A 15000-nucleotide genomic window follows, 5' to 3' on the forward strand; every position below is an offset into this window, starting at 1 on the left:
AATAACTTCACAATTAATTATGCATACGCGTCTGACGTAAGACTGTAGCTAGAGATAATTTTATTCATATTATAATACCTCATCAATAAATCCTAACTCACTCAATAACTCTGTGAAAAAAAAAACATATATGGAGGTGCCACGAAAAGTGACCATGCGTCGAGTCATGAATGAAGCAAAGGAAGACTTTTCTGGAGAGGGAAACTGCAGCGGAAGTGCCCTACTCATCAATTTGTGGAGGCTTGTGTCTGCGTCCCTCCCTATCCTGTAACACTACTCTATTTGATTCCCCTAAGCTCGGAATATATGAAAGGAATATATGATATAGCTAGAGAATCGCGAATATTAAGCGAGGCAAATTCCCCTGAGGCACCCCAGTGGGCAGCTAACACAGGCTGTGATGTATAAGCAGCGCCCTGTGTTGTGATGTCTCTATCAGCATACAAAATAATCACCTTCTTCTCCCACACGTTTCACTATGCGTTCAAAATTGTACGGCCCCCGAAGGCCTGTGGTTCTACCTTATGATCAGGCGTCTTACAGGGAGCCGAGTGGGGTCCGTGTCTCATGTTTGCGTCATCCCGAGCGAACTAAAAGACACGTCCAGCAGCAACGCGGGGAACCTCACCTTCACTGGCCCAACAAATATTCTCTCGCGTTTAGCATGATTTTCAGTAACTTCTGAGCCAAGGTTCATTACGATGTACGTTTCCCCGTGGCAACTAAACTCTAAGGACGAACTCGAGTTGGGCGAGAGGACGATGAGATGGGCGGAGGTTCAGGGACGCTTTTCTACACTGGTCCCGCAAATTGGCTCAAGCCTCGCCGTTAAGGGATTCAAACACGGCTGGAAGTGATTGTTGCCTGGCCGCCCGCCGCCACGGAGGTGTGGTCCCCGCTGAAATATCATCACCATAATGACTAAATCTGACCCGAACACCTGCAGCATCACACTCCTCTGTCCCTTTCTCGTGTTTTGCTGCACATGCAGGCCGGGCAAGTCTTAACAACTGCTGCTGCGCTGATGACGTGTGATGATTGAAATTACTTATAATATTGTACCTGAGGGTGGCAGAAACGTTTAAATGAAGCCAATATAAATGTTTCCGTACGAGTTAAGGCAAAATATCAGTAAAAACTGGATTATAAGTAATATTATATATAATTGGTAGGATATATGCTTCAGTGGACAAGAAAACAATCATAATCAATACATTTCTTCGTCCAGATATTTCTCAGATAATTGACAATAACTTTTACGTCCTCCTACTCATGCCATGTTTCTTCTCTCTACAGTTCCAGTATGATAAATTCCATACATATATGCGAACGACTAAGTTGTAAATTATCCAATGATGCATTTTCATGACAACGGATCACCACTGATCACCTAGACCTATAAACATGAATATCGAGTTTGTACAGCAAGAGATTTGCATCCCTCTCCTCTGGTGTTATCGGGGCAGCATCAATCTGGCGCTCCTAGCCCGTCACGCGTACGCCAGCATCCATCACTGCGGCCCTCCTTAACCCTGCACCCTTCTGCCGCGGCCCTCCGTTTCGACCCCACGTCTGCCATTATGCAATTGGCAGTTCGTCTAAATAGGCCCGTGGGCAGCTTAGCAGGTGAATCGGACGAGGCCTGGGACTCTAAATACCTAACATTACCACTTTGGATTCACTCCATCACATCTCGTGGCTCCATTACCACGGTAACTGCACGCCAAGTGCTAGAAAGAAGTCGTTGGAAGCAATTTAAGACCGATAATCGCCATTAATCAGGAGGCTGGTGCATGATTAAGGGAGAAATTGCGGCCATTATTATTCAGGGTGAGGGTGATAGCGGTCAGCCACGAAGGCATTAATGATTCAAAAGATCGATTAGAAATTCTGATTACGCTCTGATCTCCACGCTGCGGCACGGCACTTGGCTATGGGAAGGGGCGCAGCGGGCGTACTGGCTGCACGGTCTCCCACGACGCTCACCTTGAGCAGGAAACACCCTCATGAGAAGCCACTCCGCGAGGCGAGGCAGCAGCATCCCAGTCCCGGTCTTGCTTTTTGTTGTTGTTGTTGCTCGCCGTCACAAGAGTAAAGCGTCCACCATCATATTAAGATTATACACAAACTGAAAATACAAACACACACACACATATATATATATATATATATATATATATATATATATATATATATATATATATATATATATATATATATATATATATATATATACACTGTTCCGAGAGCTTCCTTGCTAGTTAGCAGTTTTGTCCATTAATTAAGGGTAATATGTTGATGCGCTCTTTTGCTTCCTTCATTATCTGATATCTTCCAAGTGTTTGTTATCTCAATGAACACTATGCATAATGACGCCTCAGATGAAGGTTTTTATCAGCTTTATTTGTTCGGCAGAGAGGATAGCTCATGCTGCGGCGAGGGCAGCAGGATGCATGCAGTTCACGATAAAGCCAAGGTCTATAAACCCTGTGTATTGCTGCACGAGGGAAGCACATCAGTCTTTATTTCCCTCCTGTCTTGCCATGCTTACCAGTGTTGCAGGCCCGCGAGCATCACTTGGGCCATGGCTCACCTCTCCTCCTCATTAAAGCCTCTCTTGCCTCAAAACTCAAGGGCGCTACGTCTATATTTCACCGGCGCGTCCAGCTGGCAGCGCCTCCTCACCCCAGATGGTCATTAGAGTGTTCTTTCAAGGGCACTTACCAAGGATATTGTAAGAGGATACTACGCTAAAAACTAACACTATCGCTGTTGTTTTTCATTTTCCATTTGATATTTCTCTCTTCTCAATAGATCAGTTGGCAGACTGAGGAGCCACACCCCTACTAAGTCACTCATCAGCATCCCGGGCACAGGTTTCCATCCTTAGTTTTAGATAAAGTACAAGGGACAAGGAATATCCTAACCTCTTCTAAAAAAAAAAAGTAATAGAAATTTAAAGTCTTAACCTTCTTATGTAGGTCAACAGAAGGCAGTTTCGAGGCCAACAACTTTTATGGTCACCTACCACGACATGATGAATTCCTTCCTCGAAGCTTATTTTGCGGTTTATTACTTCCTGGAAGAAATTATTTTGGCATCGGATGTAGCGATCAGTATCACGTCGACACTTTCCTCCTCACCCATTTCCCCACTGCCGACAGTTGCGGCTGCACTGGTCACCTCAGCCAAGCATTCCTGTCCGCGACGTCGCCATCACATTGCTTCGTCCACTTTCATTTCACTCGTTATCCATCTTTAAGATACAAGATTCTAAAACTTCATCACCAGCTTTGTCCGATACTTAACACCCAAACAATGATACATTATTTTGGAGTGTTTTTTTTTTTTTTTTTAGTTCGTTAGTGAAAGCAACACGATGTGAGTTGGCGAGCGATGGTCAGAGGATTGGGCGAGTGCCGGCGGGGGTCCGACCGGCCTGAGGTCGGGCTGTGACGTAGGTAAACAAACACGAGGGATTTATGGCACTTAGGATAAGGCGATCTCCGTGGGTAGGCACTTTGGCTGGCACTCCGGCCAATCTCAAATTGACTTAATTTCCTGGCGTGAAGGGCCTAAAGTAAACGGCTGTATGGCGGTCTTGTTTGTGAGGATTAGTTACCATATCAAACTTGTACTGGGAAGTTCTCCGCACGTATTGACGGGCACGCCGCCGCTTGAGGCTTATCAGGCACTCTAGACGATGTGAACTCATAACCTTGAGGGGACCCAATGCTTCCTTCCTCCTCTTTTGCAATACTTCTCAGGTGTTGCGATTCGAGTTACGCCGCTGTACCCTGACGACTATGAAGGGAGGCGCGGCAGTGACATCCGCCTCGCACTGATTCATCGTTATCTCAGCAATGTTTGTTGGCGTGGAATATTCTTACAAAATTTGTACTTTATACGGTTTTCATGTTTTTGTTGATGAAGTAGCTCAGTGTGATTGCAGCGCATCCTGGTGTTCATCTCTGACTTGCAGGTATGATGTGTTGCTATCATTGCATTCTGTATTCGAATGGGCAGTGTTGTTATGTTTGATGTTTTTATTTTTTATTATTTTTGCTATTATCATTATTATTATTATTATTATTATCATTATTATTATTATTATTATTATTATTATTATTATTATTATTATTATTGTTATCAGTATTTTTATTATCATTTTTATTTACAATGTTATTATAACAATTATTGTTACTAATTACCTCCTCTAACTAACAGCGCCTTCATCACCACCTGCATGCTAACATGACATCGCTGTGCAAGCATCTTATCACCAAAAGTGTCTACAAGAGTACTCAGACGTTCGCGAGCCGCCCTCACCCCTCTCCTCGACGCCAGTATCTAAGCTTACACTGTTGTCCCGTGCCACACGCCAGAGCCTGGCGCAGCCCAAGAGCCCTGCACAGCCCTACCTGACGGCTCAATCAGCGCCCACCCAGCAACTTACGTCTGAGGATGGAACGGGAGGGAGGGTAAGCTCTTTCCTGTGTAAGAACCGCGGAATATCTGAGCATAGAGCAGTATTGGGATAAAGGACTTCATGAACAATGACTACATGGGAAACGGTGTTTTACTTATTGGTTACCTATACTTGTAGTTGTACCACCATCTCCTCTTCCTTCTCCTCCTCGGGGCAGCGTGGTATCACCAAATCTGCCACAGTGATCGTTTCTGGCCGCCATAACCCATCCCCCATTTAATTAAACAGGAATTCCTCTCTGCCGACTCATGAATATTAACGCGCCTTATCTGTCTCGCGCCAATATTTAATAGTATCCCCTGACCGATCCTGAGGTGTTTTTTTTTTTTTTTCCTATCTCTCCCTCCCCCTCAGGCAAGGAATGTCTATATTAGATATATGATGGATCCTAAAGTCCACAAGCATCCACATTTACTCCTAAAATTGTTCGTGAGACCTAGCAGAGGGTTTTCTCTGAGTTCCCATTATGTTTAGTCCTTATTCAGGCGGCGTAGGGCCGGACATGCCACTGGTGTGAGGGAAGGCTGAACGCAGCAATACGGAAACCATTACTCTCCCACCTGGCACCCCCGTATGGCACCTTAACGTCTTTTATAGTTTTGGATTTCGGTCAGGAGTCCCTCAAAGAGCGATAAAGAACACCATATCAAGAGCTAAAAAGACTCGGACCAAACGGCGCCTGGGCCTCGGAACACACCTACTGGACGGAATATAAAACGTCTGCCTCACCATTACTAATCCCGGACATTTGGAAGGTGGGGCCCCCGCCGGCCGAGGAGTGTGTTGCCGTGTCAGACCCATCTCGAACCCCCGCAGCGAACCTTATTCGTTTACAAGTTCGAGGCGCGCGCATTTACAACTGGTTATTACAGAGTTGAGTAGTGGGTTTAAGGAAGGGCGGAATATTCAATCTAATGGCCACTGGTCGTATCAAATCTTCCTCTGTACTGTATCCCTGGTTCATTTATTTTCATCTCCGGAGGCCACAAGACCCTTTCGCGAGTAGTAAAAGAGAAAGGAGGCAACTCCTGCATCCCTTTAGAAACTTATGATAATCAGATGGGCGGAAGGAAGCTGGAGGTGGTAGGGTTTCCGAGGCGAGATTTCAGCGCCTAGATGAGGAAGACATTCAGAACTTAGAAGGTATACGGGTTTCTTATACGTGTGTGTGTGAGTGTGTGTGTGCGTGTGTGTGTGTGTGTGTGTGTGTGTGTGTGTGTGTGTGTGTGTGTGTGAATAATACACACACACACACACACACACACACACACACACACACACACACACACACACACACACACACACACACATATATATATATATATATATATATATATATATATATATATATATATATATATATATATATATATATATATATATATATATATATATATATATGTGTGTGTGTGTGTGTGTGTGTGTGTGTGTGTGTGTGTGTATATATATATATATATTTTTTTTTTTTTTTAAGAACGTACAACAAGGAAAGAGTGGAGAGTCAAGCGGTGAGGGGAAGGTGTGGGTGGCATTGAAAGGTGTGGGGACTACGTAGAGGAGACAGCACCATTAACTGAAGGAGCGACGAGACTTAATGGAGCAGTGCATGAATAATACAAGAGGACGCCGAGGATTTATCTGTCTGTGTCACTGTCCCTGCCTGACCACGCTGCCCACACACTATATTGCCCAGCATGCCTATACGCATGCCAGCCAAAACACACTCCACGCGGCCCTCACACGAAATGGGTTACTGAGTCAAGGCCACTTAAGAGCGCTGTGCTGAGAGCTGAGCCAAGGTCGTGCAGGTGAGGCAAGCAGAGAGGACGACGGAGGGAAGGAAGGATGGAAGGGAGGGTAAGAGGGAAGGAAAACAAAAGGAATAAAGACATATAAAACAGAATGTGTATGAGACAACTATAAAAGGTAGTTCAAGAGCAAGAAGTGGCAATAAGAATATATATATATATATATATATATATATATATATATATATATATATATATATATATATATATATATATATATATATATATATATATATATATATATATATATATATATATATATATATATATATATATATATATATATATATATATATATATATATATATATATATATATATATATATATATATATATATATATATATATATATATATATATATATAGAGAGAGAGAGAGAGAGAGAGAGAGAGAGAGAGAGAGAGAGAGAGAGAGAGAGAGAGAGAGAGAGAGAGAGAGAGAGAGAGAGAGAGAGAGAGAGAGAGAGAGAGAGAGAGAGAGAGAGAGACCACAGACAGACAGACAGACAGACAGACAGACATATAGACAGACAGACAGATAGATAGACGGACAGACAGACAAACAGACAAACAGACAAACAGAAATACGTGAGCAGTAAGCCAATAAGGCAACACGGGACGATCTTATTCCTTTAGCCAATCCACAATAGTTACTTGACAAACCTAGTCATCATATTAGGTATATGTGTAGAGAATAGCCGCTGAAATAAACACACTAATGAAATTACGCAGAAAAACATGATATTATTGAAGTGAAAGAGAAAGATTGCAATAGTAAGGACAATGATAAACATAACACATGGAAGAGTAGAAGGGAAAAAGAACATACATGGAAAAGGAATAATTAGTATAGATAGAAGGCAAAGGTTGATTAAACTATAAAGGGGAAAGAGTGGAGGTGATAAGGGACGGTGTGTCGCCAGCAGCGGGCCAGGCCGTGGAGGGGAGAGAGGACCTCCGATAAGACGACGAGGGGCCAGGCGTTAAGGGGCCTCGTTAGCCTCCGAGGGAGATAGGGCACACATTGCGAGGCGTGTAGGGGATGAGGACATGGATGAGGAAGGGTGCGTGGGATCTGGTGATTAGAGAGAGGGCACATGCAGAGGGTGGCGTGATGGGCCACGCAAGATGTTTAAGTGGACAATGATTGTACGTGTAGGACTTACGAGGCGACATCCGATCACTAATGTACAGTGAAGTGACAATGGAAGCATGAACCAGCCTGATCAGGTAACAGGAAGGCGCAACCTCTATTGCTAATTGAACATCGAGGTTTAATTTCAAATTTACAGGAAACTTTTTCATTTTATTGATTCATCTGTTTTTTACATGACAGATTGAATAAAATATACCCTAATTACGTTGGATGAGTAAAGAAACGCTTTATAACCACATGATCAAGAAATGAAGAATTCATCTTGATCAGATCATCTAATGATAAATCAAAATGTAATAAAATTGATATCCTAACAATGAAAGAGTATCAAAATATAATAAAATCGATATCCTAACAAGGAAAGAGTAAATGTTTCAACCACACAGTAGCAAAATCAGGAACTGAGATTCCAATCCCCTAACCACTAGCCTCTGACAACGTAGTGAGATGTGAGACGGCTAAGATGAGTGGCTGAAAAAAAAAAGATACATGGATCACTCTAGGTACAAAAAATAGGCAATGGTTGACTAGTGAAAGGAATGATATGTACTAGGAATGACGCGTGAAATTGAAGCTGATAACAAAGTGAAAATTAAGATACGTAATGCCTGCTAAAAATACGTTATTCTGTGCCGGAATGTACTGTGGAGATTACAAAAGAGGACACAAATGCATAGCAAAATGTTGAGCAACGATGCAAAGAGTATAGCAGTTTACGAACATAAGTTGAGGGAGAGAGGAGGAGTAGGGCGGCGTGGGTGAGTGCCGGAACGTGAGGGACTGGCGATCATGAGGGAGGTAATGGCTGAGGGTGATGGCAGAGGCGTGTGGTGTGAGAGGGTGGGAGGTGAGGGAGTGAGTTGAGAGGGACGTGTAGAGAAGGAAGGTATGTGGTATGTGAGCAGATATGAGGTATGAGGTGTGAAAGATTTGAGGTAGGAAAAAATACTTCACTTTCTTAATTAATCTTGCTCTCTGTATCGTGAATTCTAAATGTTATTTTTTTCTATTATACGATATTACTTAATCTTTTCCTTTTTCAAAACATATACATCTTTCTCTTAGCAATCAACGCTTATGCACATACTCTAAATCACTCTCTCTCTCTCTCTCTCTCTCTCTCTCTCTCTCTCTCTCATCTGGCTTGTTTGGTCACATCCGTCGCATTCACTCGGCCACATCTTATCGTGAGCTTTAGGGAAAACATCATATTGCCGAGCCTATAATAACATAACGAGTCCATCCTGCTGCTGACGGCGAGGCAGTAGCAGAAAAGTACCAAAGAAACCTATCATTTCTATTAATCAATTTTACCTTTTTCTCTTTTTTACAATTTCTTTACTAACCAGTACCTATCAATTTCATTCCATTTTTTCTTTTCTTTTCTACGTTCTTCTCGCCCTCATATCTTTTTCACAGGTATAGCAGGAAAAAATCACGCATGAAGTGGAAACGAGAGAGTAAGAGAGGGAGAAAAAATCTATATATATTCTGGACACTCGTGACGCAGTTCATAATATTTATCGGACGTTTCATTAGCAGGATTTTAACGCGTGGAGATAAAGTGAAGTGTGGTAGATTAGTTGGCAGCCGCACACACACACACACACACACACACTCTCTCTCTCTCTCTCTCTCTCTCTCTCTCTCTCTATCACCCAGTTAAGAAAAAAACATACATTTTCCGTTGGGTTATCCCTTGGACAATGATAACCACAGTTCGTTAGCGCTCTCTCTCTCTCTCTCTCTCTCTCTCTCTCTCTCTCTCTCTCTCTCTCTCTCTCTGATGCCCCTATCGACCATGCAAGGGGGAACAGCATTAAGTCGAGTCCTAATTACGTGTCTCGTTACTGTGCCTAAGTGGTAAGAGTTGTACAGGAAATAATGGAGGCACGCTCGAGATGACTCTATCTTTCGGGGCATTACTTTGGCTGACGGTTCTGTTCCCATTAGATCCTGGCCTTAGCTGTTTCTAAATGCATTCTTCGTTGGTGCTATTGCTTTGGTCTGAGTTTAGTTTCACTCATATTTTGGAGATGATGTGATGGGTATTGGGTGGATATTTTTTTCATAGACTTGTTTTGTTATTTGTCTTATGTTTGAGAATGTGTTTATCAAGTGAGATTGTTTATCTCTCAAGCAGCACGTGTTCGGGATGTTTAGTGCAAGTTGGACAGCGAAGGAAAAATCAAAATCGTTGTTTTTTGTTTTGTTTTTTCTCTCGCTGATATTTGCTATGTTTTTTACGTTCCACGCATCATATCACCCACACACACACACACACACACACACACACACACACACACACACACACACGCACACTAGCTATACATAAAGAAAAGATTCATGGTTATCTACAAATTTTCATCCGTGGTGGCAGCGTAGTATGTCTTAAGTCCTGGCGGTGTGAAATGATGTACTACGCCTCTCGTGTGGCAATTTGCATTACTACCCACTTCTCCCTTCTTGTTTCTTCGTTGACAATGTCTAATTCTTCAAAAATAGTCTTTTTTTTTCTTGAGAACATACTGAATTTTAATTGGTCATGCCTCTGGAGATGCAGCAGGTCTAATGGTCTTTCACTATTTCTTGACCCTTTTTACATTCTTGTATTCTTATGGCTAAGATATTTATAGATATCTACGTTTTATAAATTATATCCTGTGAATAACATTATGCATCTCTTATATTTTAAATGCGCAATGTTACTACACAGCTTCACTATGACAGTGGCCTACAGACTGTCCCTCACTTTGCAACATGGTTCTTAGGTGCACGTGTTACTCACAACGCATATTGAAACCTCGCCTGAAACGCCAAATGACTTTATGCCAGGTGTGACGCAGCATCATGCAATTTTAGGAAAAAAGATGCAGGACAGAACCTAACGCTGAACAAAATGATATCGTATTTTCCTCCCCCTCTTTAACCTTGAACGAGTGAGTGATACTGCCTCCGTCGCTTTATGAACAAAACTAATGCTCTTACCCCAACCCCGTGGCTTCTTCCTCCCTGCTCCGAGAGTCGAGTCATTTTGTTGATGGCTGCGATACAATCCGCCCGATGGACCCGCATCGGCCGCCATGCAATGGGACAAGTTTCTAAATAAGACGTCACTGGAGTCATCACGGGATTATCGCGATGCAGAACACATTTCCATTTTCATAGCCTTAAGTGACATCATGGGAGAGTAAGCAATGGATTCCTACCGTACCCTGGCCAGACGCGTCGCCACAGTTCACTGGCATCGTCCAGGTTTCAGATATGATCGCCAGTGAGGCACATTTCAGGGGACAAAGTCGAGGCCTTGCCATGCGCCGCTCAACTCGGTGGCAGGTTTCATTTTACACCGGAGACGCCAGTTTCGCGAGGCGGTAAAGCGCTTGTGCTCTAATTGAATATCAACAGAGAGTCGTGGAAGAGAAACAGAGGGTTATTAGAAGCATTGTGGAGCTGTTTAATTACACCACATAAACTTCACGAAAAACGTCTTTACTCAACGCATGCAGAGGGGTGAGAATGCCGTGGCAGAGCGACAAGCCTCTCCCTGTGTGACGTGTTTGCCCAGTGATAAATTTTGTTTGATGGCCCGTGTTGGCTCAGCTCTCCAAACCTTTATCCGTGTATCATAATTGATTGCAAATTGAGGATATGTAGAGCGGTGATGGGATTCGTTAACAGCGGAATGGTGAGGTGCCGAGACCCAAAAAAGCAGGAGCAGGTAGAGAGAGAGAGAGAGAGAGAGAGAGAGAGAGAGAGAGAGAGAGAGAGAGAGAGAAACATCTAAGAACTCAAAAGGTATAGGGAACTGAGAAAGATTTTTTTTTATTTCATCCCTTCCTTGAACACTTTACCCAGCCAGAGGCAAAATAAAGGCACTGTTTAACACAATGACGCGGCACTGCTGACTAACAAACACGTTAATTCCTAATACGACCTCCGATATTGAGCGAAAACATGTGAAAGTTTTATGCTTGAATTACGTACACTCGATTTTTGAACTTGAACAATCTACAGGGAAGAAAACGGAGGGAGGCTTGAAACGTGGACAATAACAAAACTGCGCGAGAGGATAAAAGGGAGTATATGAAGGTAAGCGCAAGAGGTAAAAAGATGAGGAATAATAAAAAATGGATAATAATAAGAAGTGGGAGATGGAGAGAGCGAGCGATAAGAAGGAGATTCAGTATGGACACAGAGGAGAACAGAGGAAGGGAGAGAGAAGGGATATGAGAAAGGGCAAGGAGCATTTGGAATGTAAGTCAACGGAGGGATGAAATTAGAACAAATATAAAAGGAAAAGGAGGATAGAGATGGGGAGAAGTGATGATGATGACGATTATAATGGTGATGATGATGATGATGATGATGATGATGTTGAGAATGATGACGATGATGATTATGGTGTCGCTATCATTATGAGCTAAAATGTAAGGATCACAACGGGCATGCTTTGCAGAATAGACACTTCTTGAGTCACAGACACCCGATTACTCAGCTTATCAAAGTGAATCTCAAAATTTCGTGCTCACAATAAAAGTCACCATTCGAGTTACAATTTCTCTTCAATGACGTCAGTATGCAATGCCCCGGGCTTTTATAGTAAATAGTTAAAGCAATATAAACAATAGGCGATCTGACTGACTTTTCTCTTCACACGCTTATTACTTCGTTCCCTTCACTTCTTCACACCAGCTGCCGTTGGTCTAAAAAGGCCACGCTGCCACGCGGGGCGTAGAATAAACACGTAGCGGCGTGTTGTGGCCCCAGGCACGTAGGTGCTCGACCTCGTCAACCAGACCAACGCTTACCGTCCCTACCACACTCAGTCACACCCACAAACGTTACCTTTAACATACGTCTCAGCTCCTGACGCCGAAATGCAGCCTTCCCCTCCTCAGTTAGCGATGAGCACTGGCGCAGCAGCACAGCAGAACAATACACGCAAAACAAACAGCCTGGCAATCTTCCCTGTCGACACTTACTCTTGTGTTCTACATAATTAAACGCCTTCGCAGGTCACGTTTGATTTACAGCAGGTATTTTTTCACACCAATAACCGTATTCAGTTACAGTGTTGATCTCCCAGGCACGTGTTTGGCCGCCCCCCTTACTCGTTAAGTATGCTGCAAATCCAGCAAGCAACACTAACTTTTCTACCTTAAGGTTGGGCACCGAGCGTAACCCGAGAGGGAAAACTTTCCACCGAGATAATGCATGAGGGAAATGTGTAACGGTGAAACTTAGGCGCCACGTCGACCGCTAACAGTGGATAATGTTTGTGTTACATTACTTATGCAGATTGCCTACCACTTACGGCAGAGCTAAGCAGTTCTCTCTTTACATTAAAGGACTCCAGGGTTTCCCTTGCATAATTCCGAAAAATAATTAGCTCTATTACCATGAATATTATATAATAATATATTGCAGATGTGGAAGGTAAAGGATTCGCTGAAAGCTTCCAAGAACAGATTGCATATAATGATTGAAATTTTTGCACTTCTACTGCAATTACCCCTTGAATACAGTGAAGTTAAGAATAAGCTTCTTAAATACACGTTAATACTAAGCATACCTTTGAAACTGGTAAAAAAAATAAAATTCCCTTTTCTCCATTTAAAGTAACCTTCATGCTCTCTCGTCACCACTTCATCCACCTTTTCCCTCCCCTCCTCCTCTACATCTCCCTTTCCCCACTTCTCTTTCTCCCTCACACCTCATCTCACGTCCATCTGTCACGTTCTACACACAACTAAAACCCCACTAATGTTCTTCTACTTTCTCTTCCACCGTCCATTCTTTTCTCTCTCTCTCTCTCTCTCTCTCTCTCTCTCTCTCTCTCTCTCTCTCTCTCTCTCTCTCTCTCTCTCTCTCTCTCTCTCTCTCTCTCTCTCTCTCTCTCTCTCTCTCTCTCTGATACACAATGGGCCTTTCTCAAGCAAATTAGTTTCTCTGCCCTCTGTTTCACCTTTCAGTTCCTCATTTCACGCCAGGCCTCATTTGCATACACACGTAAAGGTAAGATCGCCTCGTTATCTGATAAACCTTTACTTATCTTAATCAGCCATTCTTCTATTTTTTTTCCATTACTTTTGTTCAACTACTAACAATGCTGTGCTTCCTCTTCGCATTTAAACGTTCGGTTATTCTCTGTTCGGTTTTCTCTCTCTCTCTCTCTCTCTCTCTCTCTCTCTCTCTCTCTCTCTCTCTCTCTCTGATTTAGTTTCACATGAAATTCTACGTTGTATTTTCGCCATTTATTATTCGATCATTTTCATTCTTCTGTGTTTAGCCAGTCATAGCTTTCAATTCTTCTTATTTCACTCTTCTAAAGAAACACAAAACATATAATTTATCATCATTACCGTTATCATCATTACTACCATCACCTCCACCAACACCATCATCACCATCACCATAATCCGCGCCATCCCCATCACCCCCTATACTCTCCCCTTCCCTTTACCCACGCACGCCCGTCAGGTCATGCACATCACTCCTCAATAAGCCTCATGACACCTTTAAAGGGCAGGCATTCATTACTCGCATGCTCATCCCCTTCCCCCTCTTCTCTCTCTCTCTCTCTCTCTCTCTCTCTCTCTCTCTCTCTCTCTCTCTCTCTCTCTCTCTCTCTCTCTCTTTCCGTAATCTCTCATAATGTTTATGTGCCTTTCATCACACTCTGTACGCCACATCTCACCTTCCAGTGCATGGCCATGACGGGGCTCTCACACCTGGTACTTTCCCTTGCCTTCGTGACGTCATGCTTCCCTTCCCTTCCCTTCCCTTCCCTTCCCTCCTATTCTTATTTTGCACCTCATTACTCGGAAAACATTACTCTTACGTTCGTCTGTGTGCGTGTGTGTGTGTGTTTTTTTTCTTACACCACTTTTTTTCTCGTTATAATGTCCTATTTTTGTTGTTTTGTTTCTTTTCGGTTGTTACAGTCATTAATGCGTAAACATCTTTAAATTCTATGAGCCACAAGTTGTATTTACTGTTTTGCTTCTGCATCATCTTTATATTTGTATTTACTCACACGTGTCATTTGTTTGAAGTCACCGCATCCAAACAACCGTCACTTGACTTTTACGTATGTAGATCATATTTTGTTATTCAATATATTTATCGCTGTGTTTTATCTTATACAACCACGTGCACATCTTTCTCTCTCTCTCTCTCTCTCTCTCTCTCTCTCTCTCTCTCTCTCTCTCTCTCTCTCCTCGACTCGGTTATTTTCACTCTCGTCACTCCACCATCTTCCTCCACTCCTTCTCCACTCTTCCACTCGACTGCCTGACACCACTTCCCACACCCGCAAAAGTTCCATTCGTCACCTCGTAGGCTGTACCATTATCCCGGGCGCATAATTATGACCCCCTCTACCATTACTTACAGACCCCACCGCCTTTAACCCGCTCTTTACTCTCTTGACTAATGACGCAATTAGACGCCCTATGTTTATGGCATTTCCCAGACACCAAAAGCGTCTCGTTGTGGGATTTCACCATGTGGTAATAAGGTATTGTATGTTAATTCCACACAGAG

This window comes from Portunus trituberculatus, chromosome 44 (genome assembly GCF_017591435.1).
Source record: "Portunus trituberculatus isolate SZX2019 chromosome 44, ASM1759143v1, whole genome shotgun sequence".
In the NCBI taxonomy this organism is placed as follows: domain Eukaryota; kingdom Metazoa; phylum Arthropoda; class Malacostraca; order Decapoda; family Portunidae; genus Portunus; species Portunus trituberculatus.